We start from the raw sequence: 27625 nt of genomic DNA on the forward strand, positions 1-27625 counted from the left end.
TTCTTCATTGGGAAACTCCTCTACCGTAACCACTAAAAAAAAAAAAAAAAAGTTAGATTTTTGTGACTGTCATGTTGAAAATCAAGTAGCAACTCTGTGGTGAAGTGAAGAGGATTCACAGCTGCCTTGAGTAGTGACTGATAAAAGTAGCCTTCATGCTGTGAGAAAATATGAAGATGGTGGAAGCAGATCTTTGGTCATCTGTGTCAATATATTGTGCACAGACTCAAATGTGTGATTTTACTATTCATGATGGTGAAATACACAATATAGGGAGAAGGCTGAATGCAAACTAAACCATTAACATCCCATGAACAATGTATTATTATATCTGGACTCAAACTGACTACTAATTTGTGCTTACTCATTAAAAGTGCCTAGAATGTGGAACAATACATACACACACACATTTTTTTTTCAATAGCAAAGATTCCGGAAGGAGATTGTGCATATGAACTAGTTCCTCCCCACTTCATTTTCAGTTTTAGCCTCAAGGCCAAACACAGAATGTACTGGCAGATATATGATTTTTGATAAGGTTGCCAGTAAATGTCAATTGTCTGCCAGTGCATGTATTATTTTTTTAAGTAGCACTGTATGTTTGCTCATCAAAATTCACTGTTTCTGGCCCACCAAGTCTGTGAACAAAAAGAAACAACACTGATGATGATAAACCCAAAAGAACTGAAAACAAGAGGATAGAAGAACTTTTCCAGTTTTTGTTGTTGAGTCATGTCAGTCTTTCCTTGACCCCAGTGCGGGGTTTTGTGGAAAAGACACTGGAGTGGTTTACCATTTCCTTCTCCAGCTCATTTTATAGTTGAGGAAGCTATAGGACTAAGTGATCTTCCCAGGATGTCTGAGTCCACATTTGGATTGAGGTCCTCCTGATTCTAGGTCAGGAGCTCTATCCAGTTGGGCCAAGTAACCCTCAGTTGAACAAGCCTGCACAATTACAGTGATTGAAATAATCCATTATCCTTTTTTTTCTGATACAAAGTTTTGACAGGAATGCAGTGAAGTTGTACCATCCAAACTTAAGAAGACGAATATCCAATTTAAAGGATCTTGGGAAGGTAAGTTTGATTCCCTAGGACAAATGAAAGTTTCAACATCCAGAAGTTATAGATTGAAAAGTCGGTAACTAAAACAAAGGTGTTAGTGAATCTACACAAGAATAAGTTAAAGGATATAAGGATGAGCCCTACTAATTAGAGACAAGTTAGATGAAATTTCTTAAGTGAAAGCCTTAAGTGGCCAAGAATAAGGATTGAAAGCCAAATATTGAAAATGACAGCAACCTGCTACAGCCTCATTAGCAATGTCCCATAACCACCCAAGCTAGCCTTGCAGTCCAGAATTCTACATATGGCAAAGTAATAAAATGTATACTTTTTTCATACAGCATTAATTTAATAGGCACAGAACCTACTTGTTAGATTCATAAATCTGCAAGGAATGAGATTTAGCAATTTAATTAAATTTAGTAAATCAATCAACCAAACTTTAAAAGTCCAAACTTTTTCATCGTATTGCATCAATATTAGCATAAAGCAACATATAAAGACTATATTCCTTATTCCACTATTAAATGTGATATTGGTGACTTCATTGAAAAAGGGCAATGATTATTTTTGATGTCATAAAATGGTTGTCAATTAAGATGAAGAAGAAAAATCATTTTTTCAGAATACGTACCAGTATCTCTAACTAAATCTTTGAATGATAATTGTTTGAGATATTATTTATTTGGCATAGTTATTTCAGGAAACTCAATTAACTTGGCTTTTTGTTTTCTGGGGTTTTCTTTTTTCTTTGCTGAACTGCTATATCCTTGGTATGCAGATCATCTGATCCAAATCTATACCTTTCAGTCTTAGAGAAATGCCTGAGGCAGCAAGTGGTTAAATCATTTGCCAAGGTTAATCTAGTTAGTATGTGTCAGAAGCAGGTCCACCTAAACTGACTTTCTCTTTTCCTATGACATTCCATTTCCCGTCTTCCTCCTCCTTTCAAAGAACATACTCCTTCCTCATGTACACCTCTTAGAATAACCTTGTTTCCTTCAAGATTGAGAGCAATCTTCTACATCCGAAAAGGAAACCAATATGCCCCCAAGATCCCATGGATAAATTTCAGGGGCTACAAGAAAGTGATAGGAAAAAAATACGTCTTTATTTTCATTAACTTCTAACTGAAAGTTAGCATTTCTTTCAGCTATGAATGTAGACAACAAATCACAGTGTATTATCAAAAATTTCTGTGACTTTGTCCCCAGTAAAATTGCAGATATTTTCATAATCACATTATCATTATTAAAGATATATCAAAATATCACATGCTTATCATTACTTCAAAATTACTCTAGTTATTCCCAACACTAGATCATAACTGGACAGAACAGATACCTCAATATAGGTAGCTCTGTGTTTTTATTCACCATGTGCATGTTAATGTCATCACTGAAAAACTTATTTTGTAACTCTACTGAAAACTACAAAGTCCTTTGACATTTTAGAAATATTAAAAAAAAGTTTTTTGCTGCCGGGTTTTTGTTTTGTTTTGCCAAACAAAATTTTGACTAGAAAGAAAAGCTTCACAGTCTTTGCACAGATGGAGTGCATGCAGTGCTTGGTAATGCATTTGATTTTGCTACCTGCATGAAAAAGGATGCTTCTCACATCATGATCTTTCATTGCTTTTTACACAGACATGCTGCACTGATAATAAAGACTCTTCTAACAACTTGGAAAGAAGTTTTGTCAGTAAAAGTAATCAACTTTATCAGAAGCAAGGCTCTAAAGCATTGCATTTTTCAAAGATTTTGACAAGAAATGGGAGCAAAACATGAAGTGCCTGCTACTACAAAGAAGGTCACTACTTTTTAAGAGGACAGGTTTCCCATAGGAGGAAAACCAACAAATACTTCATTCATGCATTGCTGTACTTGGCACTGACAAAAACACAAATAGACAATATCGCCACTAGTTCAAGAAATCCTTCTTTCCTTCCACAACTAGGTAAAAAAAAAAGTTAGATACACAGATTGATAATTTAAAGTATCTTCCAGCATTTGTTCAAACTAAGAACAAAAGTTTCACTTTTTTTGAAAAAAGAGAAAGAAAACACATTCTTGGATCACTTCAAAGAAAAGTATTTTATCCATTGGTTTGCTTATCTGGAAAATATTTTTAACAAGAGAGATACGTATTTTATATATATATATATATACTAGATGTAATATTTCAATTCAACATTCTAAAATCAATAGTATATATTCTACTTACAAAGCAAATGCATTTTTGTCAAAGCTGCCTATTTGGAAGAAGAAAGTAAAGGCTGACATGCTTGCAAACCTTTCAGAAGGAAGTACTTTACCAAGAGGGAGTTGAGATAAAAAAATTCTTGATCAATTTCTCTGAAAGGGGAAATCTACCAAGACCTGGAAACACTTCAGAACCCTTCCAAACTTTATTTCTAGCTTAATGGTATTAACCATAATCTGTATCAAAGATGTTGACCTAGCCCAAGATGAACTCACTGATTTTAGGGAAAGAAACTTACTACAATTGGAGTTCAACAATCAAGAAGTCTTGGAGAATAATGGTGTTCCTTAAGACTATTTTCACCTTGTAATGTGATCTATGGAAGCTTTAATTCCACTTGCAATAACAGTTTAGAGAATCAGAATTTTCACCATTAGAACCATCAAATAAAAAATTAAAATGAATTGGATGTCCGACATAATATGGTGACCCTGCAGTTAATCAGCATTTATTAAGTGCCTACTGTGTGCCAGGTACTAATTTAAGTGCTGGAAATACAAAGGAAAAGAAATCCTTGCTTTCAAAGAGTTCACAGTCTAATGAGGTAGACTACATATTTAAAAAACTGTACAAATTTCATATGTGTTTATAGATAGATAAATAATTTGTACATATTATGTATGAATATATGGATGTATGTATATATGGATGGATGGATGGATGGATGGATGGATGGATGGATGGATGGATGTGTGATGGATTAGGAAGTTGTTGTTTGTCCTTTGTTTTCAAAGATATCCAGTGACATCATCAGGTGATAATTTAAACAGAAATTGAATTTAAGGGAGGCAGAGTTACACAGTCAATGGATTCAAGTCCAGTGGCAAGACAAAAGTCAGAACTAGGATACAACAGAAGACCTTGGTATCTTCGATGTCTGATCAAGTTCAAAGCACTCCATAGCTCCTGCTTCAGCCACCTTCAAGGCCATTGGAACAAACTGTTTTATTCTGTCATTCCACCAGGGGAAGTCTTCATATGCTTCAGGTAGACACCCCACTCCCAATTTACCAATGAGTTTGTGGTCAGTCAGTTACCCTTAGGCTGATTTAGCCCATATATTGAGACAGTTTACTGGGATGTGGTTGTTTTGCATGCTAAACCTTCTTGGAGCCCTAGGGGATTGTGGAGTACCAGGTGGACACCAAAGGTGGATGAGCAGCCCTGAGAAGAACTCAGCAAGACCTCACCCCACGGGTCTTAGTTCTCCCTAAATATCCATAGATAGGCTTAGAGGGAAGGCACTAAAATTAAGGAGGACTGGGAATAGTCTCTGACTAGGGCTTCCTTCAAATAAAAATCTTGTATTTGCATATATTTACATATATATACATATATACATACATACATACATATATACATATACATATATATAATCTCTACATGCTATCTCCTCCAAAGGAAAAAAAGCAGAAGGCCCTTGAGGGCAAGGATTCTTTCACTGATTTGTCTTTTTATTGCCCACCCGCACCTCGTAATGTGCCTAGAGCACTGTAAGCGCTTAAAAATGCTTGTTGGTTGATTAATGGGTTGAGTTCTGATTTCAAGGCTGGCCCTCTCTCCATCACCTCCATGATGCTAAAAGCTATCAGTGCTGAAAATTACTGCCTTCTCTATCTTTCATTGATTCTAATAGTATGCTTTTTGCACAAGGAAATATTTTTGAGTGTTTTATAGCTAAAGCTAAGCTTTTAGATGACAAAAAGAAGTCTAAAAGCCTCTCCGCACATGAGAAGCACAATCCTCTTTTAGATGCTTTCATTTCACACCAAAGGGGCAGTGAAACAAAGAGCTTACAAAGGCATAAGAAATAAAAATTCCAAATTCCCATAGGGTTCCTTAAAAAACAGTCATTTTTGTATCCTGTCCACACTTTAAACAGTCAGGCAGGCCTACTAAATCTTCAACTCAGCACTGAGTTTAAATACCAGTAGGAAAATAAATACAGGTCAAACTCAGAGATAGTTGGACCTTTTTTTTTCTTCCACTACGTGAAAATTGTGTGTATACTATTGACATTATGAGCAGGCTAACCAGAGGCAAAGCTGATGCAAATGGAATGCCAAGCAAAATGTAGTTTTACTGCCAAAGGCTTTCCCCAAGAGGTGAATAACATTTTCCATAAGTCTATGGAAATCACAGAATTATGGGTAATGAAATACTCTTAGCCACTTTCTTATGTATGATTCAACACTTCAGTTCTCTACTGAATAGTAGGGGTTACATTCATTATATGAGAGGGGAACTCATGCTTATTCAGTGAAAAGATTAACACAGTCTAAAATACAATATTTTAGTTCTCAGGAGAATACTTTCCTCCATGAAAACATGAAAGTTGCTTAAAACAACCCAGTTGTTTTAACTGACTTCTGATCCAGCAAGACTGTTGATAAAATTACACTGTAATTCTGCACTTTTCAATTAAATGCTAAATTTCCCAGGCACCCCGCTGATAATTACATAGTCTTATAATTAAAACAGCCACGCTGTAATTTTTCTAAAGTTACACACTTGAGCCAAATCACAGCTTTGCTAGCCATGGGTAGGAAGAACACTGAGGAAAGGAGTTTGCCATTGCTTGAGCCATGAAGCCTTTTTTGGGGAGGGGAAGTTCCAGGGCAGACAATTAGCAAGAGTTTCTTTGGATGTTTCATCCTTTCTTTACTTCTGATTGCCTTTCTCCTTACACTCCACCAAGTCCTTCTGCAGTGAAGTTGTAGCCTGCTGGTATTTAGCCATGAAAATTCTGGTTAGCATTCAAAGCCTTTTATAACCTAGCACCCTCCAGCTTTCTCACAGTTAATGCCTTAATATGAATATGTTCATGGCTGTTCCATGAACAAGACATTCCATCTCTCAGTGGCTCCTGTTATTCTCCCTGGCTCTCCCTCCTCCACTCTGACAGTACTCAGAGCCCTCCCTGGTTTCCTTTAAATTCCTACCAAAATCCTACCTTCTGCCTTCCACAACCTTTCTTAATTCCAGTGCCTTCTCTTGGTTTATTATTTCTTATTTATCCTGTACATAGCTCACTTCATATGTATTTGTTTGCATGTTGTCTCTCCCCCTTTAGATTATCAGCTCCTTGAGGGCAGGGACTATCTTTTGCCTCTTTTTGCATACCCAGCATTAGAACAGTACCTGGCAAATAATAGACCTTTAATAAATGCTTGTTGATTAATTGACTATGTGCTTCTATCCCAAAGTATTAGAAAGGTAAACAATCTACAGAAAAAGTTAGGAGAAACCTACACGTCACTGAACAAACATGGTGAAAACAAATTTTAGAAGGAAACCACTCAAATTCCACAGAATGGCCGATATATACTTATGACATCAGAGGTCAGCTAGTCCAATATCTTCATCTTACAGATGTTCAGTATCACTCAAATAAGTTTCAGAATTTCTTCAGAGCCAATGCTCCTTTCCTTGTACTACCTTCACAAATATTAAGGAAAATTTTGAGGGATTTTCAGCACTTTCTTGCCATGATGCTAACCAGGCGCCTATTTCCTGAGTTGGGCACTAGTGACATAGGACATTTAACTTAAGCTTCACGTTCGTTGTTTATGAGGTCAGCAACAATCTCTTGTTGGAATTACAGCCTAATTAGGAAGTGTTAAGAGAGTGTTACATCTCCTTACTAGTTTATACAGCTGGCATAAAAAAGTACTTACCTTCTGGCTGGTGTAAACTAATATAAAGTTTTTGAGTTTTCATGTGCCTGCATCAGCTGGCTATTCAAAATGAACAGTTTTTTTTTTTCTTTCTGTCTTTGTATTTCTAGAACTTGACAACAGTGTCTGGTACCTGGTAAGTGCTTAATAAATGTTGTTGTCTGATTAATTAAGTGATTCTGATGCAAACATGTTTTGTTGCAGATAGAATCCTAAATTTTTCTGGTCACAGTTACCTGTAACCCTATTCTTCCCAAAAGTGCCAGGACAGAAGAAACAAAAAAAACTGATGTCCATTTCCTGAGCTGTAAAATGAGTGGGTTGGATAGGTGCTCTCTGGGGTCCCTTACAGCACTAGATCTACGAGCCTATGTGGTCACGTCTCTTGGTAGTACTTTCAGTGGTGATCTTCCTTTTCTCTACCTCATTTTTTTCTCAGGCTTCCTTTATAGGACCTCTCCTTTAACTGTGTCCTCCCTGGACTAGCACCTCAGGTGTGAGGACTATCAAGCCCTTTTCAGGGCTGCTCATCTATCTTTGGTGTTCATCTTTTCACCCAACCTTCATCTGTGACTCTGAGAAGCTGTAGCATGCACAGTAGCCACACTCCAGTAAATCATCTCAGGAGACAGGCTGAACCAGGGGTGGGGAACCTGTAGCCTCAAGGACACATGTGGGCCTCTAGGCCCTCAAGGGCAGCGCTTTGATTGAATTTAAACTTCACAAAACAAATTCCCTTAATGAATTGATTTGCTCTGTAAAACTTGAACTCCATCAAAAGGCCATACCCAACGACCTAGAAGGCCACATGTGGCCTCAATGCTGCAGGTTCCTCACCCCTGGGCTAAATCAACATGAGGGTAACGAAGAAGCCCCAAACCTGTAGGTGAGTTGGGGGGATGTCTACCCCAGATATTTGTAGATTTCCCCTGGCAGAACGCGTGAATGAGAACAATTTGTTTCAGTGGCCATGAAGGTGGGTAAAGCAGACAATATAACATTCTTAAGAGCTTGGTCAAGCATCAACGATGCCAAGGTCATTAACTGCATCCTGGGTCATTGCTGGCCATCTTGACTTTTGTCTTACCACTGGACTGTGATAACTGGAAAAGGAGGGAGGCTGACAACTCTGCAGCTCTGTTTCACTTAAACATTGAATTATTTGTTGAAGATTATTAAGTTTACAACTAAAAAAGATGTTTCCTTAAAAAAAAATAAAGAGTTGCACTAGATGATTTAATGTCCCTTTTAATGCTAAAATCCAACATCCCATGACCTGAGTTTTAATTTTCACTTTGTGACCTTAGACAAGTTCCTTCCTGCCTCTGGGCTTCAGTTGTCTCTTGAAAGGAGTAAGGAAAAGAAGAATTTGACAAGATGGTGTCTCATGTCCCTACCAGCAATAAAATTCTATTACTCCGTCACCCTGATCTTGAGGCTCTTCTTTCCTGATCCACAAGAGGGACGTATAATTTGCATTTTTAAGTAACATTTATTTAAATGCCAAAGAGGGAGAGGGAATCTGGATCTCTGATTTCAGTGATGTGTAGGAAATCTCCATTGAGGAAGCTCCCTCTACCCATGCCAATCTGCAACTGGCTCTGTGACTCAAAGCCTCAGAATGGTGCTTCAGATTCTGAGAAATTCAAGGATTTGATTGGCCCAGGGTTGCACAAACAATGTGTAAAAGTGGTTGGACTTGAATCCAGATCTTTGGTAATCTTTTTCCCCCTCTCAAAAGTTTCCTATGGCTCTGCTAATTTATTCTAGGCTTCCTTCCTCCTTTCTGATGTTATCTCCACAGCTGCATATGATTGGTTGAATGTAGTCATCCAGCACATGAAGTACAACCTGGATGCTAATATAGACAGCCTGCATTTAAAGGCAGATCCCTTTTCCCAGAAGATTTAAAAAACACATCTGCACAGAACTTGGCACAATTCTCCCACAGAAATGTGGAGTTTTGTTTTGTTTTGGTTTTTCTACCATGTGTATTGCAGTGCTTCAGTGGTCATGGTTTCTTCAGTGTGGACACCCCTTCCACTAGCCAAGATCTCAACTCCTCTACAATTTAGTCTTTCAGAGTGGCTATGGCCTAAAAATTCATCCCCTAAGGCCAACCTAGTGAGGAGTGAATGTTTTGGGAATGGACATGGTCAGCACAATGCCATCAACTTATAGCAGTATCAGAAGGACCTCAGTATCTGTGGTCATTTGGTGAACATTAGAACACTCCAGCACATTAATACAAAGACATTAGTGCTCTCTTGAACATATGTACTTGTCCTTCTTAAACAAACAGCTTTTAAAGGCTTTTGTTAAGTATTTTCTTGTGAAGCCTCTGTAGTGCTAGGACCTATTTAATGATCTTGACTTAAAATTCTTTCAAATCTTCTCCCAGTACTATAATGCTTTCAAATAGGTTTCCATGTGTCAAAGGTGGGATCAGAACCAGGTTTTCTCTCTAATAAATCCAACACACATTAATAGTTAAATGCCTATTATAGTAACAAACAAAGGGAACCATAATGAAAATTTTAAAGTAGGAAGTTTATCTTTTGTGCATGCCCACCTTCCTTTCTTCACCCTATTTGTCCCTTCTAGAATTCCTCCTCCCTAACCTCAGATATTCAAGACATTCATCTCTTTCTGCCTTATAGTTACCAAAATTCTTCCATTTCAGTGCCCCACCTAGCTTTTTATACAAGTAAAATCATATCTAAATAACTGGAGAAATATCAATTGTTCATGTGTTGGCAGGGCCAATATAATAATAAGTAAATAACAAAAATGACAATTTTACCCAAATTTATAATAATCAACATCCCAATTAAATTACTAAAAAAGTGTTTTACTGAATAAGAACAATAATGACCTCTACTAAATTAATCAGTTGTATAAAATTACCTCTTCCTTTCTCACTCCCAATAAAATCCAAGTATTTTTAGTCCATAAGTGAGAAGAAAGGCAATTATTAAACTTAACATCAGGGTAAAAATGACTGATAGACTCCTTAGTCTTGGAGATATTTACATTTTGAAATGAGATGTTAATTGGTCCAAATGAGTATATAACTGGTAATATTTCAAGCAACATGAGAAAGTAAAGAATCTAGGACATCATAAGAGAGATACTACATTATAAGAAGATCCTCTATCTCTGGGTAATCTTTACATAGAAGGTCTTGGAAACTAGCACTAACTAAAACATTCTTGTGCATTTTTAGGAGGGCACAGTAACAAAGATGAGTTAAGAGAAAGGAATGTCAAGAGAAAACTTTTACTTTGAAATTCATTTCACAAATGAGAGTATAGGGTTCTACTCTTCTGCACAAACTGTGGAGCACAGTAACTTCTTTTGGGGTGTGGGAAAATTTCTACCTCCCCTCCTGGATATGAAATGGTCATATGACAGAGGGGTTGGACACGACTCAAATGCTTCTGGAAACAGACACCTATTTGCCAGATTTTTTTTTTCATATTTTGTGCTAACTTGTATTTATTTGTTGATTAGTTGATATGAGGTGTCTATCAACTGGGCTAATAGTGTAATTCCTTCAAATCAATCAATTCAATTCAGTAATTGAATTAGCAGTACAACTCCTTCAAGTCAAGTGTATTCAGTAAGTGATTACAGTTATTTGTATCACATGGGCAGAGAGGGGGAAGGACAGCAGCAGTGGTGGTGGTAAGGGTGAAGGGCCCCCATAATCCAGAAAATCAGTGTAAAATTTTTTGGTCCTCCCTTCATGTCAGAGAAGTTTAAATTGTGGTATTAAAAGATAAGATATGTTGATATTATACAATACTATATATACATATATGGGTATGTATACACATATACATATATATTTTATACATTTCTGAGTTTCTAAATTTTTTTCTGTGTCATCTACTGGCCTCCACATGTCTTCTACATTTTCTGCAAAACTCCCAAAAAAACCCATTTAATTTCTTATGCTGACTCATGATATATTGAAACTTCAATGGGGACAGTACCAATGTGGAAGGGATAACCATATTAAGAGCTTACTATGTGTTAAGAACTAAGCTAAGTGCTAGCAATACAAAGATAAAAGTAAAATAGTCCCTGCTTTCAAGAAATATAAAGTTTATTAGGGGACCTGTTGTTACACAAGGGGCCCCAGGAGACAAGTAGAGGCATGAATTCAAGATTCTACAAGCTTCACGGTAAATTGCAGTCTCAGATTTCTAGGTCTTTTGACACCAGCCTTGAAATCTTATGTCCTGGAAGGGCTAAACTATCCTTCTTCCTCTGCCCTTAGTTTGTACTCTTTTAGAAACTGGTCTCAAATTAACATTTAACCACAAAGAAATTGATTAATTCATAAAAAATATCCCAAAGATAACAGCCTAACTAATTTGGAGAAAATAAAAGGACAAGATTTTTGTTGTTATTGTTTTAAAATAATTTGATGAAAGTTGCTTGTTTTTTAAAAGTAGGAGGGATGTAGATACTAGCCCTGGAAGATCTGAGATTTTAAGGTTGATGCCATAAAAGGTGTGGTAGATTTGGACACAGAGTTTGAATCCAGACTTGGCCCCTTTCTATTTGTGTGATCTTGGACAAGTACCTCAATGCTTTGAGGAGTTAATTTCCTCATCTTCAAAATGAAGAGCTGAACTAGAAAATCTCAGAGGTTCTTCTAACTCAAAATCTGTAAAGGTGTAAGAAATGATGAACAACTAAAGAATCTCTGCCAACAGGATGGAACCAAGATGGTGGGGTAGAAAGACACACATGCTTTAGCTCTTCCCCCACAGCTCATAAAATACCTGTAAGGAAAGACTCTCAACAAATTCTAGAGTAGCAGAAGCCACAGAATGACAAAGTGGAGGAGATTTCCAGCCCAGGGTGACCTGTAAAGCCAATGGGAAAAGTCTGTCACATCAGACATGGAACCCAGCCCAGCTTTGGGAGAAGAGGACCAGAGCAGGCCCCAGGGTCAGAATCCTTAGTGGCAGGAGCCATGGTTTGCAGATTCCTCAACCCACAGGCACCAAAAGCATCATCAAAAGTCAGTGAAAGGGCTTTTTCACCTCTGTGACAAGGGAGCAGGGTCCTCCCTTAGCAGTGGCACCAGGTGGCAGTGGGGTGTAGATGGCAGCAGCAGCAGTGGGCCACAGTGGCTACAGTGGCCAGATAGGCAGACAGAGAGGCAGCAGTCAGCGTCCATTATTGGATAAAGCCCCTGGGGGAATTGAGTAGTTGATTTGAATCTCAGCCCCCAGTGCTGGCTTGGTGGGACTGGAGACCAGGTGGCTGTGGAGAGGAATCTCTACTACTTGCAGATTCTGGGCACAAAACTTTCTGGTTGCTCCCAGACCAGTGTACACACTTGACTGTGCCACCTTGGAGGAACTGAGATCTTACAGATCTCCAGAGTATACCCTGTTCTTGACAAAGCACCCAAAAGTCAAATAACTCATTGGGAAAATGCCCAAAAATGGGGAAAAAAAATAAGACTATAGAACGTTACTTTCTTGGTGAACAGATATCTTCTCTCATCCTTTCTGATGAAGAAGAACAATGTTTACCATCAGGGAAAGACATAAAAGTCAAGGCTTCTATATCCCAAACATCCAAGTTAAATATTCAGTAGTCTCAGGCCATGGAAGAGCTCAAAAAGGACTTTGAAAATCACGTAAGAGAGGTTGAGGGAAAATTGGGAAGAGAAATTAGAGAGATGCAAGAAAATCATGAAAAGTGGGTCAACAACTTGCTAAAGGAAACCCAAAAAAATGCTGAAGAAAATAACACCTTTAAAAATAGGCAAACTCAATTGGCAAAAGAGATTCAAAAAGCCAATGAGGAGAAGAATGCATTAAAAAGCAGAATTAGCCAAAGGGAAAAGGAGATTCAAAAGCTCACTGAAGAAAATAGTTCTTTAAAAATTAGAATGGAAGAGATGGAGGCTAATGACTTTGTGAGACACCAAGAAATCACAAAACAAAACCAAAAGAATGAAAAAATAGAAGATAATGTGAAATATCTCACTGGAAAAACAAATGACCTGTAAAACAGATCCAGGAGAGACAATTTAAAAATTATGGACTACCTGAAAGCCAAGACCAAAAACAGAGCCTAGACATCATCTTTCATGAAATTATCAAGGAAAACTGCCTTGATATTCTAGAACTAGAGGGCAAAATAAATATTGAATTTATTTAATTTATAAATATGTGTAAATATAAATTATATAAACATAAATTATAGTATAAATATAATATAAAATATATAATATGAATTTATAACATTTATAAATATAAATAAATTTATTCATTTAATTGAAAAATTAAATCTCCTGAAAGAGATCCAAAAAGAGAAACTCCTAGGAACATTGTAGCCAAATTCCAGAGTTCTCAGATCAAAGAGAAAATATTGCAAGCAGCTAGAAAGAAACAATTTGAGTACTGTGGAAATACAATCAGGATAACACAAGATCTGGCAGCTTCTACATTAAGGGATCAAAGGGCGTGGAATATGATATTGAAGAAGTCAAAGGAACTAGGACTAAAACCAAGAATCACCTACCCAGCAAAACTGAGTATAATACTTCAGGAAAACCCTTTCAATGAAACAGAGGACTTTCAAGATTCTTGATGAAAAGACCAGAGCTGAAAAGAAAATTTCAAACACAAGAATCAAGAGAAGCATGAGAGGGTAAACAGGAAAGAGAAATCATAAGGGACTTACTAAAGTACTGTTCATATGGAAAGATTATATTTGTAACTCTTGAAACTTTTCTCAGTATCTGGGTCGTTGGAGGGATTATACAGAGAGAGAGAGAGAGAGAGAGAGAGAGAGAGAGAGAGAAAGCACAGGGTGAGTTGAATAGGAAGGGATCATATCTAAAAAAATAAAACTAACAAGTGAGAGAGGAATATATTGGGAGGAGAAAGAAAAAAATGGAATAGGGCAAATTATCTCTCACAGAAGAGACAAGAAAAAGCTTTTCCAATGGAGGGGAAAAGGGGGGAGTTGAGAGGGAAAAAGTGAAGCTTATTCTCATCACATTTGGCTTAAGGAAGGAATAACATGCACACTCAATTTGGTATGAAAATCTATCTTACACTACAGGAAAGTAAGGGAGAGGGGGATAAGCAGGGTGGGGGGATGATGGAAGGGAGGGAAAATAGGAGGAGGGGCAATTAGAAGTAAACACTCTTGGAGAGAGATAAAGTCAAAAGACAGAATAGAAGAAATGGGGGGCGGGATAGGATGGAGGGAAATATAGTTAGTCTTGTACAACATGACTATTATGGAAGTCATTTGAAAAACTACACATATATAGCCTATATTGAATTGCTTACCTTCTCAGTGGGGATGGGTGGGGAGGGAGGGAGGAAGAGAAGCTGGAACTCAAAGTTTTAGGAGCAAATGTTGAGAATTGTTTTTGCATACAAGTGGGAAATAAGAAATACAGGTAATAGTGTATGGAAATTTATCTTGCCCTACAGGACAAGAGAGAAGATGGGGATAAGGGAAGGGAGGAATATTAGAAGGGGGGGCACATTGGTGAAGAGGCAATCAGAATGCTTTGCATTTTGGGGAGGAGGAGAGTGATGGGGAGAAAATTTGGAACTCAAAATTTTGTGGAAATAAATGTTGAAAACCTAAAATAAATTTATTAATTAATTTTTTTAAAAAAAGAATATCTGCCATGGATGACTGTTCACTTGAAACTCATCCTTTAATTCAGCCTGAAATAAAGTTCCATTTTTCTGAAGAACTCTAGCCTGCCATCCTCCAAGAAATTCAACATCAACTTGCCAAGTTTCTCTCATAGCACCATACAGCTACACTAACTTCTGTAGTTTTCATCTAGACATTTGGTGTTACTTGAATTTTAATAAACATTTGATTGTAGTAAAGCTTGTGATGATAGAGACAGTGTGATGTAGTTTGGAAGGCTGATCCTAGGGTTCAAGAGAACCATTTGTGTGACCACTGGCAAATCACTTAACTTCTCAATGAAACCAGGCAATTCTTTAATAGAAGACCTAATGGGTTGCATTGACAGATGGAATTTCCATACTGAGAGTTTTATACACTGATGAAATCTCATATCTGAACCACCAGACTCCCAAAATACAGCTCATATTTCCAATATTTTAATATTTGCATAGTATTTTCCTCATAATAATCCCATGAAGTAGGTATTTCAAATATTTTCATCCACATTTTACAGATAGGTTCAGGAAAAAACAAATGCATAAAGCTAGTCTTCTACCTAAACTATGAAATATGGAATTACATAAGCAGTCCATTGAGTTAGTTCATCAGTTAGTATATGCGTTTATACAATATGTATGTAAGTATATATAATTATATGTGCATATATGTGTAGGTGCATGTGTTTAAATTTATACACATGCATATATAAATACACATGCATGCCTATACACATGCACATACATACATACGTGTGTATCCATTATTCATCTTTATTTAGCTCTGTAGATCTACATAGAGAGATTTATAGATATAGCAGACCTTGCTGCTGAATCATAAGACTGGCCCATAGCTTAAGAAGATGAATTCCATTTGGAAACTTCTCCAGTGCTTTCAATGGTCCCAAGCTGCTCCTTAACTCAGAACCTCATAGTTTTAATATCAGTATATCCCCAGGAAGCTTATGACTGAAAGACATGCAATACCATAATCTCTGAAGAATCAAAATTGCAGATGACCCAAAGGGCAGTAGAGAGACATATGGTAAGCCTTAACAGACTGTAACATGTCACCAGGCATCACTTGTACACAAGGACTGTCATGAAAGATATTTAGCCGCTGCTATGGATGGAAAGAGAAGTGGATGAGTCAGTTAGTGAGAATAATAGATAATAAATGACGACACTAAGTGCTCTGCTGGTACCTAAGAAAGTTAAGACCTAGAGGAAGGCGTCTAGCATGCTGGTTTGACTCTCTGTGGATTATTGATGGAAGGACATAGACAAGCATCACACAGGCTGAGAAGGTCTGGCTGGGTTGTGTCCTGTATTATTAGAAGCAGAGCCTTCACCAGTTAGATCTGGAGATGAGGAATCTGAGAATCAGAAAATAAAATGATTTGTCCAAGACCGCACAGCCAGGAATCCTCAAGGCCAGAGGATTTGAAGGCAAATCCTTTGATCACAGATGAATCAGTCTTTTCCTGTATATCACACTTTTACTTTCTTTACTTTGCTATTTAATTCATTTAGAGGCAGTAAGGTTGTACAGTAGGTAGAACACTGGACCTGGAGTCAGGAAGGTCTGGGTTGATCTGTATGACCCTGAACAAGTCCCTTAACTTCAGTTGGTCCCAGTTTCTTCTCCTATACAATGAGGATCATAACAGTGTCTACTTCCCCATCTTGTTGTCGTGATCAAAGGAGATAATAAAAGTACTTATCACAGTGCCTTGCATCTAATAAATAGTAAATAAATGCTTATTTCTTCCCTCCCAGACCTCTCATTTGTCATAGTATGTTTATTAGGATGAGGAGGAGTCTGGTGGACAGCTTAAACCCCAAATAAAGAGAGCTAGAGGATGCCTTTTCCTTTCTTCTTGTTATCATCACTGGCACAGCCCAGCTACAAGTCATGTCATCACCTCCCTGACGTCATTGTCCTCAACAAAATTGAAGGACAAACACAACCTGTGATAGTCTGAGCTACCTGGATGGGGACCCAGCCAGCTGGGTAACTCATCTTGTCCACTACCTCTCTCCCTCCCTCTCCTCTCCAAAGGAAGGTAAATTTTGGTGGCTAGTTAACTTGGGGTTTACTAGTTAGATTTCTTTCCTTTTTTCTTTCTTTCTCTCTCTCCTTCTTCCTTCCTTCCTTCCTCTCTCTTCTTTCTTTCTTTCTTTCTTCCTTTCTTTCCTCAAAGCTTAAATTCATTTCACTCTGGAGCTCTTAGATTTGACAATAGGTTCCTGACCAACTACGACTTAATAGCTATTTTTTGGACCCTTCTGGCTCAGAGTGGATGCAAATAGTAACTTTTTTTCCTTTGGTCAGCAACCCTGAGGGTCTTCCCCTACCAGTCTGATTTTTTTTTAATTAAAGGGGCAATCCCTTGACTTACTTCTTAAAGAGGCCTATTCACTAAATAGGCATTACTATCTCTTGAAAAGGCCTTAACCTAGAAAGACCAGGGTTTCCCATTGTATCCTGGGTCATCTCCAGTTGTCCTGATGAATATCAGGCCACTGGACTCAGATGGTTCTGGAGAAGAAAGTGAGGCTAGTGACCTCGCACAGCCCTCCATCACTCAAATGAACATCAACTGCAAGTCATATCATCATCTCCCTGATCTCATGGTCCTCTTAGAGAAGGAAGGACAGATATAACAATCTAGTAGCCAACCTTCTAGTGCTAAGGCTCTTCATATTTAGATAAACTGGTCCTCCAATAACAGATACATCCTATTGACAGGGAAATTCTCATAGTCTCTCCACTCAGGCACTACAGAACCTGTGTGGGCTTGCCCTTTTCTGGCTAGCCTTTAGGAACTCACAGTCACTTACACACTAGAATGAGGAATCTAACTAGTAACCAATCCTAGATCATAATAGTCACTTAATAAATGGATATTGAATGCACCATGAGTGAATCATGGCCCATTTAAAATCACAGCCTTTCATAGATTTCATGAGAGTAGGAAACACACATACAGTATATCTTTAAAAATGCAGGTCCCTCTGTTTAAAGAAGGAATTTTTGTTTAATTTATCAAATGTAACAGTCATATATCCTTTATTTTTCTTAGAGTTAACTAGAGGCTATGTTGGACTGGCTTAAGACATTTTAAAACATTTCAGCAGTACAGAGCCCAACACCTTAACACCCAAGCTCTTCTTGCTCAATAATCTCAAAACGGAAAGCAGCCAATCAAGCTGTCACACTCTCTCCATGAGCCATCCTCTAATTTAAAGTCTTTTTTATCTAAAGAGTCCCACCCCAGACTTCTCAGTAGAGTACCCAACCTATTAAATCCACCATCTCATCTTACTTTTCCAAGGCGTTCACTATATAATTAATCAGAGTTTCTGACTAATTCCCTTTTGAGCTCTCTTACTCAGATGGAATAGACTAGAATCACTAATTCCTCCACAATGGAAAATTGGACCCTTATTATACCTTGTAACCCAGATGAGTTAGACCAACAATTCTAGCAGTTTTAGTAGTATGGTAATCGCTAAGTCATCTAAGACCCAAAAAGTAAATAAGTGGATATATACTTTCTCTAAAGATGTTGGTGTTCAAACTTCATAATGACTGAATATCCTACCCCTGGAAAACAGCAGGGCAAGCAAAACAAGTGCAAAAAACCTGATCTTTTATTGTTGTTATCTTACAACTTACCCATCTGGCTTTAATATAATCTTTAACTATGAGACATAGAACATCGATCAACAAGCATTTATTTATAAGTTAGGCACTGTACTTGATGCCAAAGGTAGGATGGGATTGGACAGGATCTGGGATTTCACTGATATAGGAGAGTTCTAATGAAGAAACTCCCTCTACTAATGCAGAATGGCATCTGTTCTACAACATTCAATCTTAATTGACTGGGACAAGATATGAAGTGACTTGCTTAGGGTCACACTGCAAGTGTATGCCAGGAACAGGACTTGGACCCTAGCCTTTCTGACTTCCAGGTCAGTTCTTCATTCACTACACAAGTTGCGTCTTACACTATGGGAACAGACTGAAAAATAAGTCAGCTCTTGCCCAGGGGAAATAGCATATCCACTTATAAATATATACAAAGTGATTAAAAAGCAATTTGGAGAAAAGAAAGCCACGAGCACCTTGGAGTTTGGGGAGTATCAAGGAAAAGTCTTTTCTAGGAATGGCATAGGAACTTTAAAAGTAGGGATTCCAAGAGGTGAAGGTATGATGGAGAGAATATGTTCCAGGCATAGGGTACAATGTATGAGTAATAGCAAAAGGTCAATTTGACTGAGCCATAGAGGATCAAGGTGTGTATGGGAGTTGGGGAAAGCAGCAAAGTAATAAAATCAAGAAAGTAGGTTGGGGCCAGGTTGTCCAAAGCACATCAAGTCATTTTTTTCATCCAACCACAAATCAAAGTAATTCTGGTAGAGATAAGGGTAGGCTAGCTCCTCTGATATGAGTTAACATGAGAGGGCTAGCCTCTCAGCTCCCTGATCTATAACAAGATTCTTGTCTCTTGTAAGTGCTAATATTTGAGAAGATCAATCTAATTAACTATATTCTTCCAGATTATCCTAGTTCTCCACCTCTACAAAGTTGTATCACCGAAAACAACAGCCCTAGACCATAACATCTCAATGATGGGGTATAGACTCTGGGAACCTCCTTGAACTCTCCTTGAATCTTCCCACTAGATCTGGCAGTCTCTGGAGACCCATAAGTTTTTCATTATCACTATGCCCAAATCTCTGTTGTACTTCCCACCCTTGCTTCAGGCTACTGGTCACTCTCCATCAAGATCCTCCCTAGAATAAATCTTTATTCACCTCAGGCTACTGATCACACCCATTAAGACCATCCCTGGAACCCCCCAGACTACTAGACCTCCCCCCCCTCCCCAGATCCCTCCCACAGTCTTTCTGTATATAAGATCCTTCTTGTTTCCATGAAGCGGCTCAGATTCACTTTAACCCAGACTCAATCTAGCTCAGATTGTATCTGGCCTCCTTGTTAATACAAGCGTTACAAATGTTTAGGCTCCTTAAGAGTCAACCCAATATGACAAATCTTCAATAAACTTTGTTTTACTTTGGCTGAAAGAAGGTTTAAGTCAAATTCATTTGGCAGGACCCAGCATGTCAGTATTTTGGGGTCCCGAGCACCCCGAACCTTAACACCAGGTCACTTCAAAAAACACCCCACAGAACTTTGTCATTGTTCTCTTGGGCCTCCCCAAAGAATCAAGACCACAGTTGCAAGGTACAGTGTCTGTGTCTTTGATGAGACTACAAATTGAGTCATTTTCCTCTAATTTATCTAAGGTTCCTTAGGACCCAAAAACCCTAAATCTCTGCTCCAGACCAAGGAAAACATTTTTCTGATACACTTTCTTTTGTCAAATAATGAAATCTACATAATCTAATGTGTTTTCTTTTTTTTCCCACTGAATTGCCAGGAAATTTGGTAATCAATTTCAGTGCCCAAGAATAGTAATTAACCTCCTATTAGGTATCTGGTAACATATAAAACAGAATGGTTGAGGAGAAAACAACCTGGATTTGAATGTGACTTCCTTGAGGACAGGGACTATTTTCTTTTTTTTCTTTTTTTCCTTTTTTTTCTTTTTTGTCTTTGTATCCCCAGTGCCTGGCCTATAAATTCTTTAAAAACGCATGTTGAGTGAATGAATGAATTTGGAACTAGTGGACCTGATTCAAATCACAGTTCTGTCTCATAATACCTGTGTGTTCTTAGTTCAGTCATGAAATTTCTCCAGGCTTCAGTTTCCTTATCTGTAAAATGAGGAAATCAGATTATATGGCCTATGATTTTCTTCTAGCTCTAAATCTATGCTCCTATTTCATCCTTTTTTAGATGTTGTGTTTTAATCCTCTGCTATTTTATTTTATCCTAACTTTATTTTTTTTAAGCCACCTCAAATTGTTTTGGAAAGAGATGGGATATAAACTCTAAACATATGAACAAAGTAATAATGAATTTAAATGATTTTCTAGTTGTAGTCATTCCCATGGTTACAGTCTACAGGAAATAGCATGAATCACTCAAGAATGAGAATCTTAGAATGTCAATGGCACTGACTTGTCAGCTACAGCCCAAGGCTATTGTCAAATAATCCCAGAGAAGAAAGGGGAGAAATCTTATTCAGATGTACAAAACCTTTAATAATTTTTGCTTCTATGTGAAGACCAGAGCATCCCATTGAAGTGAAAAGTAAAATTCCTCATAGAATTAAAGACTGTTCCTGATCTGGCAAGACTGTCAAGCGAAGTCACTACTAAAGAATAGGGTTTTCCAGATAACCTCAGTATTAAAACCATAGTATCCTTAAATGAAACAAATGTCTGTACAAAAGAAAGCAATAAAGAACTACCAAATAAACCAAAACAGAGAATTTCACCAAACACTGACTGTATCAGTTCTGGTCCTATCAAAACTCCTTGATTTCATCAATGTGGATTTTTCCAGTACTGAAAAAGATCACAACCCCTCTTCACCTCAGGAGAGTCATCTTAATGACTTTCTATGGCCAAAAAAAGTATCACCAGGCTAATGAGTAGGTCTCTAACACCCCAAACACAGAGTGTGTTCACAAGATCACAAGCCACAGGAACTTGAGAACCACTGGCACAGTTAAGAGCCTACGGTCATCACTACACAATGAGGTGACAAGAGATTAAGATTTTAGTAGAAGTAAAAGTTCATACTTGTTGGAAAATATAAAACTAAATGCAGTGAGACTTACAAGTGTTAGGTCAAGCTGAATGAGGTCAGCTTCTGAGTAACTAAGAGAGCCAAGCCTTGCTGCTAATTATATAATGCAGAGATTGTGACCTCTTTATGATGCAGACCCTGTGGCTGCTCCTACCTCTCCCTCTGGACCTGCATCATCATGACAAGGAATATTAACCTGAAAGCTTCCTACTCATACAAAGCATCTTCATTTGAATGTCAAGAAAGAAGAACTGTGGGACTGTGAACAGGCAGGGGGTTCTAGTTTATACTTTTAGAATTGATTGTCTCTTCTGGCTCTTTGAAACCTGGTTTCATTAATTAAGCCTCCCTTCTGGTCTCCTTAGTTCATTTAACCATCTTTTCTGATTACCTCACAGGTGGATGTATGATTCTTAATTATAATAAGCTGGGTCCCAGAGAATGCTTGTGTCTGTTTCATAAATGGGTTTGCAGACAAAATAAATGAAGGAACATTTGATTAACCATCAACCAACTTCAGGAGTCATTTGTTATCTTATGCTTCCCAAATGAACATGAAGTTCCTTCTCCCTCTCTGGGCCTCAGTTCCCTCATCTACAAAATGAAGGAGGGGATGTTATTAGTCTAATGATCCCTAAGATCCTTTCCAATTCTAAATTCATGATTCTCCATATTCTTGGTGGAAAAAGCCCTGGCCTTGGAGTCAGAGAACCTGAGTTTCAATCCTACTCGACAATTGTTAGTGACTTTGGTCAAGCCACTTTTCCACCATGGGCCTTAGTTTCAGAAGATGAGAGCACTGAATTGAGATGGCTCTGGGGTCTCTTAGAACTGTGCTCCTGTCTAAGGCCCCCTCCTCCAGCTTTAGAACTCTATGCATCTCAAATTCATTCCATCTGTGGAATTCATTCCACAGATCACTTCCCTGATTCTGTTCTAGAGCCATAAGAAACATGGGGAGTGTTTTGCAACTTCAAGTAAATCCACTTCTAATCACAGATGGAAAAGCTCTGAAGTACAAATCAGAGCATCCTCATAATGGCCCCACAAGTTTGTATTAAAAATTGGACAGTTATCACAATAGAAATATCAAAAGCAGAAGTTCCTGTGGGCAGACTTCTCTGTGAAATATGAAACAGCTGAACTAACTTTGAGCAATACTTCAAATTTATATGCACCAAGCTATTCAAATATAAAATCAGCATTAACAAATGGGCAACCTTGTCAGCAGCAATGCTAATAAATCAGACTACCAAGGTAAGTTAGCCGCATATTCAGTACAGAGAGATCTATCATGGGAGACCTGATAATGATACAACCACTAGAAAAAAAAGAAACGTGGTTTCTATGACCTTGTCTGGAACTCACCAACAGCCCTGGCTCATAGGTATTCTCTGATCCACTCCTCTGTGTGCACCATCCAACACGGGATTGGAGAGGATCTAAATAATTTTATTAATTATAATAAAAACTGACATTTGTACAGTGATGGCAGGTTTGTAAAATGCTTCTTTGCCAGGACTTTATTATCAAACTTGAGCCTCAGAACAATCCTGTGAGGCAGATACTAGGTTGTTTTCAGTCATTTCTGACTCTCCATAATCCCATTTGGGGATTTCTTGACTGAGGTACTGGAGTAGTTCTGCCATTTCTTTCTTCAGTTCATTTTACAGATGAAGAAACTGAGGCAAATAGGGTCAAGTGACTTGCCCAGGGTCACACAAATCATGTGTCTCTGAGTCTGGGTTTTCACTCAGGTCTTCCTGATCCCAAGCCCAGCACTCTATCTACTGTGGCACCTAGATGGGGTAGATACTACAGGTCATCACATACTAGATTTAGAGCTAGAAGGAAATGTCAGAAGTCAGACCCCTTCCTAGAACTCTGAATGAGGTAGAACCAGATTAAAATGTATTTGAGAAACTTTGAAAAAAATAAATCAAAACACAATATAGATAATGTTTATTTGCAGCTTTCTAAGTCAAAATGAAGATCCTGATTCTATTTGAGTTTGGTACCACTGAGCTAATCCAACTCTCTGAGTTATAGAGGAGGAATTTGAGCCCTCCACAGGTTAAGAAACTTTTCCAAGGCTATATAGGCATTTAGTGGCATAGACAAGATTTGAATTCAGGTCTTCTGATTCTAGATCTAGCTATCTCTCTAATATACCATGGGGAGCTAGGTGGCACAATGGATAAAGTGAGGGCTCTGGAATCAGGAAGTTGTTTTCAGTCATTTTCAGTCATGTCCAACTCTTCATGACCCCACTTGGGGTTTTCTTAGCAAAGATACCAGAGTAGTTTGCCATTTCCTTCACCAGTTCATTTGACAGATGAGGAAACTGAGGCAAACAGGATTAAGTGACTTGCCCAAGGTCACACGGCTAGTAAGTGTCTGAGGTCATATTTGAACTCATTAAGATGAGTCTTCCTGACTCCAGGCCGAGTGTTTTGACCACTGTGCCACTTAGCTGCCCCAAATTAGGGAGAGCTCAGTTCAGATCTTAGCCAAGACACTTCTCTGCTATAACAAGGGAATAAGTATGCATTGTGTCTGTTATGTTCTAGGTATTATGCTAAGTCCTTTACAAATATTATCTTATTTGATCCTTACAACAACCCTTGGAGATGAGTGCTATTATTACCACCATTTTGCAGTTGGGGAAACTGAGGCAGAGAGCATTTAAGTGGTTTGCCCAGGGTCACTTAACTAATTAATGTTAAAGGCAGGATTCAAACCCAGGTCTTCCTGACTCCGGGACAATATGCTATCCACTGTGTCTCCCTGCCTCCTCCTTTCATCATGAGGCAGTGGCAGGACTCTTGTATTTTAATATATAAAGGAGGAAGTCAAGTAGAGTGGGATAATGGAAGAAAGTCTATACTCACAGCCACTTCTCCAGTAAGTCAAAAAATTTGTGATTTTCATTGTCGTAAAATCTCAAATGTCAATTAATTGGAAATGGAAGTCAGAGAAACTGAGTTCACAACTCAGTTCTGCTACCTACAATGTGTGATTTTAGGTAAGTCCTTTACCTCCCCAGGCCTCACTTTACTCATCTATAAAATTAAGAGATTGAACAAAATGATCTCTAAGGACCCCAAAAGCTCTAATTCCTATGATTTTCTCCTACATATTATTTAAAAAGTCCTCAGGAATCCCCTGGCCCTCAAAGGAACTCATTCCACAGGGACAAAAATTATTCTACAGAATTCAACTTAACTGCTCTCAGCTGTTATTCTATAGCTTTTTTCATGGTGGCCCTGGGTCAACCCCATTTCAACAGAGCTGACTGTGGCTCAGTTCAAAGTCAGACACAGAGATCAAAGATGAGATGAAAAGTAGAGAATGCTGGACATTACCAGGACCCCAAGCCTAAAACACATCAAAGTGGAGCTCTTCCTTTGACTGGCCCTATATTCCACTCCAACACTTCCTATCTGTACATATCGACTCAGGTGGTTAATAGAAAGTGCCAGTCATATATTCATACCTCTGTAGGTTGGTTACCATTGTCCTATGCTATCCACATTATCACGCCTTTGTCAACAACTTTCAGACTTTGAAGATTCCACAGTTTGTAAATGGTTATAGGCAAGAACAAGGCTGTGATTCAACATATTTTCATTCACAAGGGGCTTATGGCTTAATTTGAGAAATTTGGGTATGAGGAGAGGGAAAAACAGGCTAGGATGGCTCTAAATCCAGGTCACCAGGGAGCCCAGGACATATTGCCTGATCTCCAGGGAGCCAGAATACATTGACCTGGTCAATGGGAAGCATCCAGGCCTCAGAGGAGATGGCCTTCTATCCATAATAAATATAAGAAGGGGAGTAATGACAGAATAAGGAGTCCTTCCCCAACTGGCACCCAGTCTCCTGCTATTATGGGATAAAGTGCTGGGCCTAGAGTCAGGAAGATCTGAGTTCAAATCCGGCCTCACTTATTATCTGTGCAATCCTGGTCAAGCAGGTAATCAGGTCATTTAACTTCTGTTTGCCTCAGTTTCCTCAAACACATAATAAGTCTTATAATAGCACCTAAATCCTAGGGATGTTGTGAGAATCAAATGAGATATTTGCAGAAAAGCACTTAGCACAGTGCCTGGCACATAGCAGCCTTCCTTTCTTATTATTTCCCTCACTCTGACAAAGAATCCTCTGGAGTATTCCGTGTAACAGGGTCACTGAGGGATTGTGAATAGGAGCAAGGGATTTTATAGGAAGGCATACAGTCTTATTCCATATATCTAACTGGTTTTCCACCTTTAATGTCACCAGCAAGGAGGTACCAATTATCAATATATTATTTCATTTACGTAGAAAATTCCAGATATTAGAAGAGGTTGTACATGGCAAAGAGATAGAATGTGGGGTGGGGAGGAGTGTACTGAGAGGAGGAGGGGCATGTCAAAAGGAGAGACAACCTACAGAAAGATAACTTAGACTCCAAAACCAAGAGCAAAACTGGGCAGAGGGAGAGAAGGATTTAGACTACCAAGTCAAGGATACAAGCAAAGGTCCTCTGTGTACCACATAGCAGAACTCTTTGTGGTAGCAAAGAACTACTATGTGCTCCTCAGTTGGTGACTAACACAAAAAATTATGGGGTATGTGTGTGTGTGTGTGTGTGTGTGTGTGTGTGTGTGTACACACATATATGTGTATATATATTCATACATATATATATACATGTACATATATGTGTACAGAGAGGAATATTATTTCACAGTAATAAATGAGGGATTCAGAGAAACATGGGAAGAATTATATGAACTGATATAGAACAAAATAGCAAAAACAAAAGAATAATATGCAAAATAATGACAGCTGTGAAAATGAAAAGATCACCAAAAGGAAGTCCAATTCCTAGTCACTAGAAAACCAGTGAAGGTCACAGAGAACAGAAAATGATAAGGAGGTGGGGACAACTAGGGCATAATGTTGCATGCATTAGGACATGTGGTCACTACATTAGGTGATTTTCTTATTATGAAGGATGTTTCAATGTGGAGGAATAGAAAATGATGGGTTTTTTTTGTTTTTTGTTTTTTTTTTTATTTAACTTTTAACATTTATTTTCACACAATTTTGGGTTACAAATTTTCTCCCTTTTTATCCCCTCCCCCCCCCAAACCCAAGCTTTCTAATTGCCCCTGTGACCTATCTGCTCTCTCCTCTATCCTCCCTCCCTGCCCTTGTCTCCGTCTTCTCTTTTGTCCTGTAGGGCCAGATAGCTTTCTTGACCCTTAACCTGTATTTCTTGTTACCCAGTGGTAAGAACATTACATTTGGTCCTAACACTTTGAGTTCCAACTTCTTTAGCTCCCTCCCTCTCCACCCCTTCCCCTTGGAAGACAGGCAATTCAATATAGGCCATATCTGTTTAGTTTTGCAAATGATTTCCATACTAGTTGTGTTGTATAGGACTGACTATATTTCCCTCCACCCTATCCTGTCCCCCATTACTTGTATTTTCTTATGGTCCTTTCCCTCCCCATGAGTTTCGACCTCGTATTGCATTCTCCTCCCCATGCCCTCCCCTCCATCCTCCCCCCCACCCTGCTTGTGCCTCTGTCCCCCACTCTCCTGTATTATGAAATAGGTTTTCCTATCAAAATGAGTGTGCATTATATTCTTTCCTTTAGTGGAATGTGATGAGAGTAGACCTCATGTTTTTCTCTTGCCTCCCCTCTTTATCCCACCACTAATAAGTCTTTTGCTTGCCTCTTTTATGAGAGATAATTTGCCCCATATAACTTCTCCCTTTCTCCTCCCAATATTTCTCTCTCACTGCTTGGTTTCATTTTTTTTTTTTTAAGATATGATCCCATCCTCTTCAATTCGCTCTGTGCACTCTATCTCTATGTATGTGTGCGTGTGTGCATGTGTGTGTGTGTGTACTCCCACCCAGTTACCCAGATATTTGAAATGTTTCAAGAGTTACAAATATTGTCTTTCCATGTAGGAATGTAAACAGTTCAACTTTAGTAAGTCCCTTATGACTTCTCTTTGCTGTTCACCTTTTCATGGTTCTCTTCATTCTTGTGTTAGAAAGTCAAATTTTCTTTCCAGCTCTGGTCTTTTCATCAGGAAAATTTGAAAGTCCTCTATTTCATTGAAAGACCATTTTTTCTCCTGAAGTATTATACTCAGTTTTGCTGGGTAGGTGATTCTTGGCTTCAGTCCTAG

At 38.3% G+C, this 27625-nt stretch overlaps 1 protein-coding gene and 1 long non-coding RNA gene across 2 annotated transcripts in view; one reads left to right on the forward strand and one right to left on the reverse strand.

The window, feature by feature from the left end:
• LOC140511932 (uncharacterized) overlaps positions 1 to 3719 on the forward strand; it is a 7414-nt gene extending 3695 nt beyond the window's left edge. The window contains exons 2-3 of the long non-coding RNA XR_011969724.1: positions 1001 to 1076; positions 2711 to 3719. This is a non-coding gene — a long non-coding RNA (uncharacterized lncRNA). The remainder of the gene's footprint in view (positions 1 to 1000; positions 1077 to 2710) is intronic.
• IQCM (IQ motif containing M) overlaps positions 1 to 21493 on the reverse strand; it is a 522295-nt gene extending 500802 nt beyond the window's left edge. Inside the window, exon 1 of the mRNA XM_072621220.1 lies at positions 21462 to 21493. The gene's annotated coding sequence lies outside the window, so the exon portion shown is untranslated. The remainder of the gene's footprint in view (positions 1 to 21461) is intronic.
• Between the last annotated feature and the right edge of the window lie 6132 nt (positions 21494 to 27625).

This window comes from Notamacropus eugenii, chromosome 6, assembly GCF_028372415.1.
Source record: "Notamacropus eugenii isolate mMacEug1 chromosome 6, mMacEug1.pri_v2, whole genome shotgun sequence".
NCBI lineage: Eukaryota > Metazoa > Chordata > Mammalia > Diprotodontia > Macropodidae > Notamacropus > Notamacropus eugenii.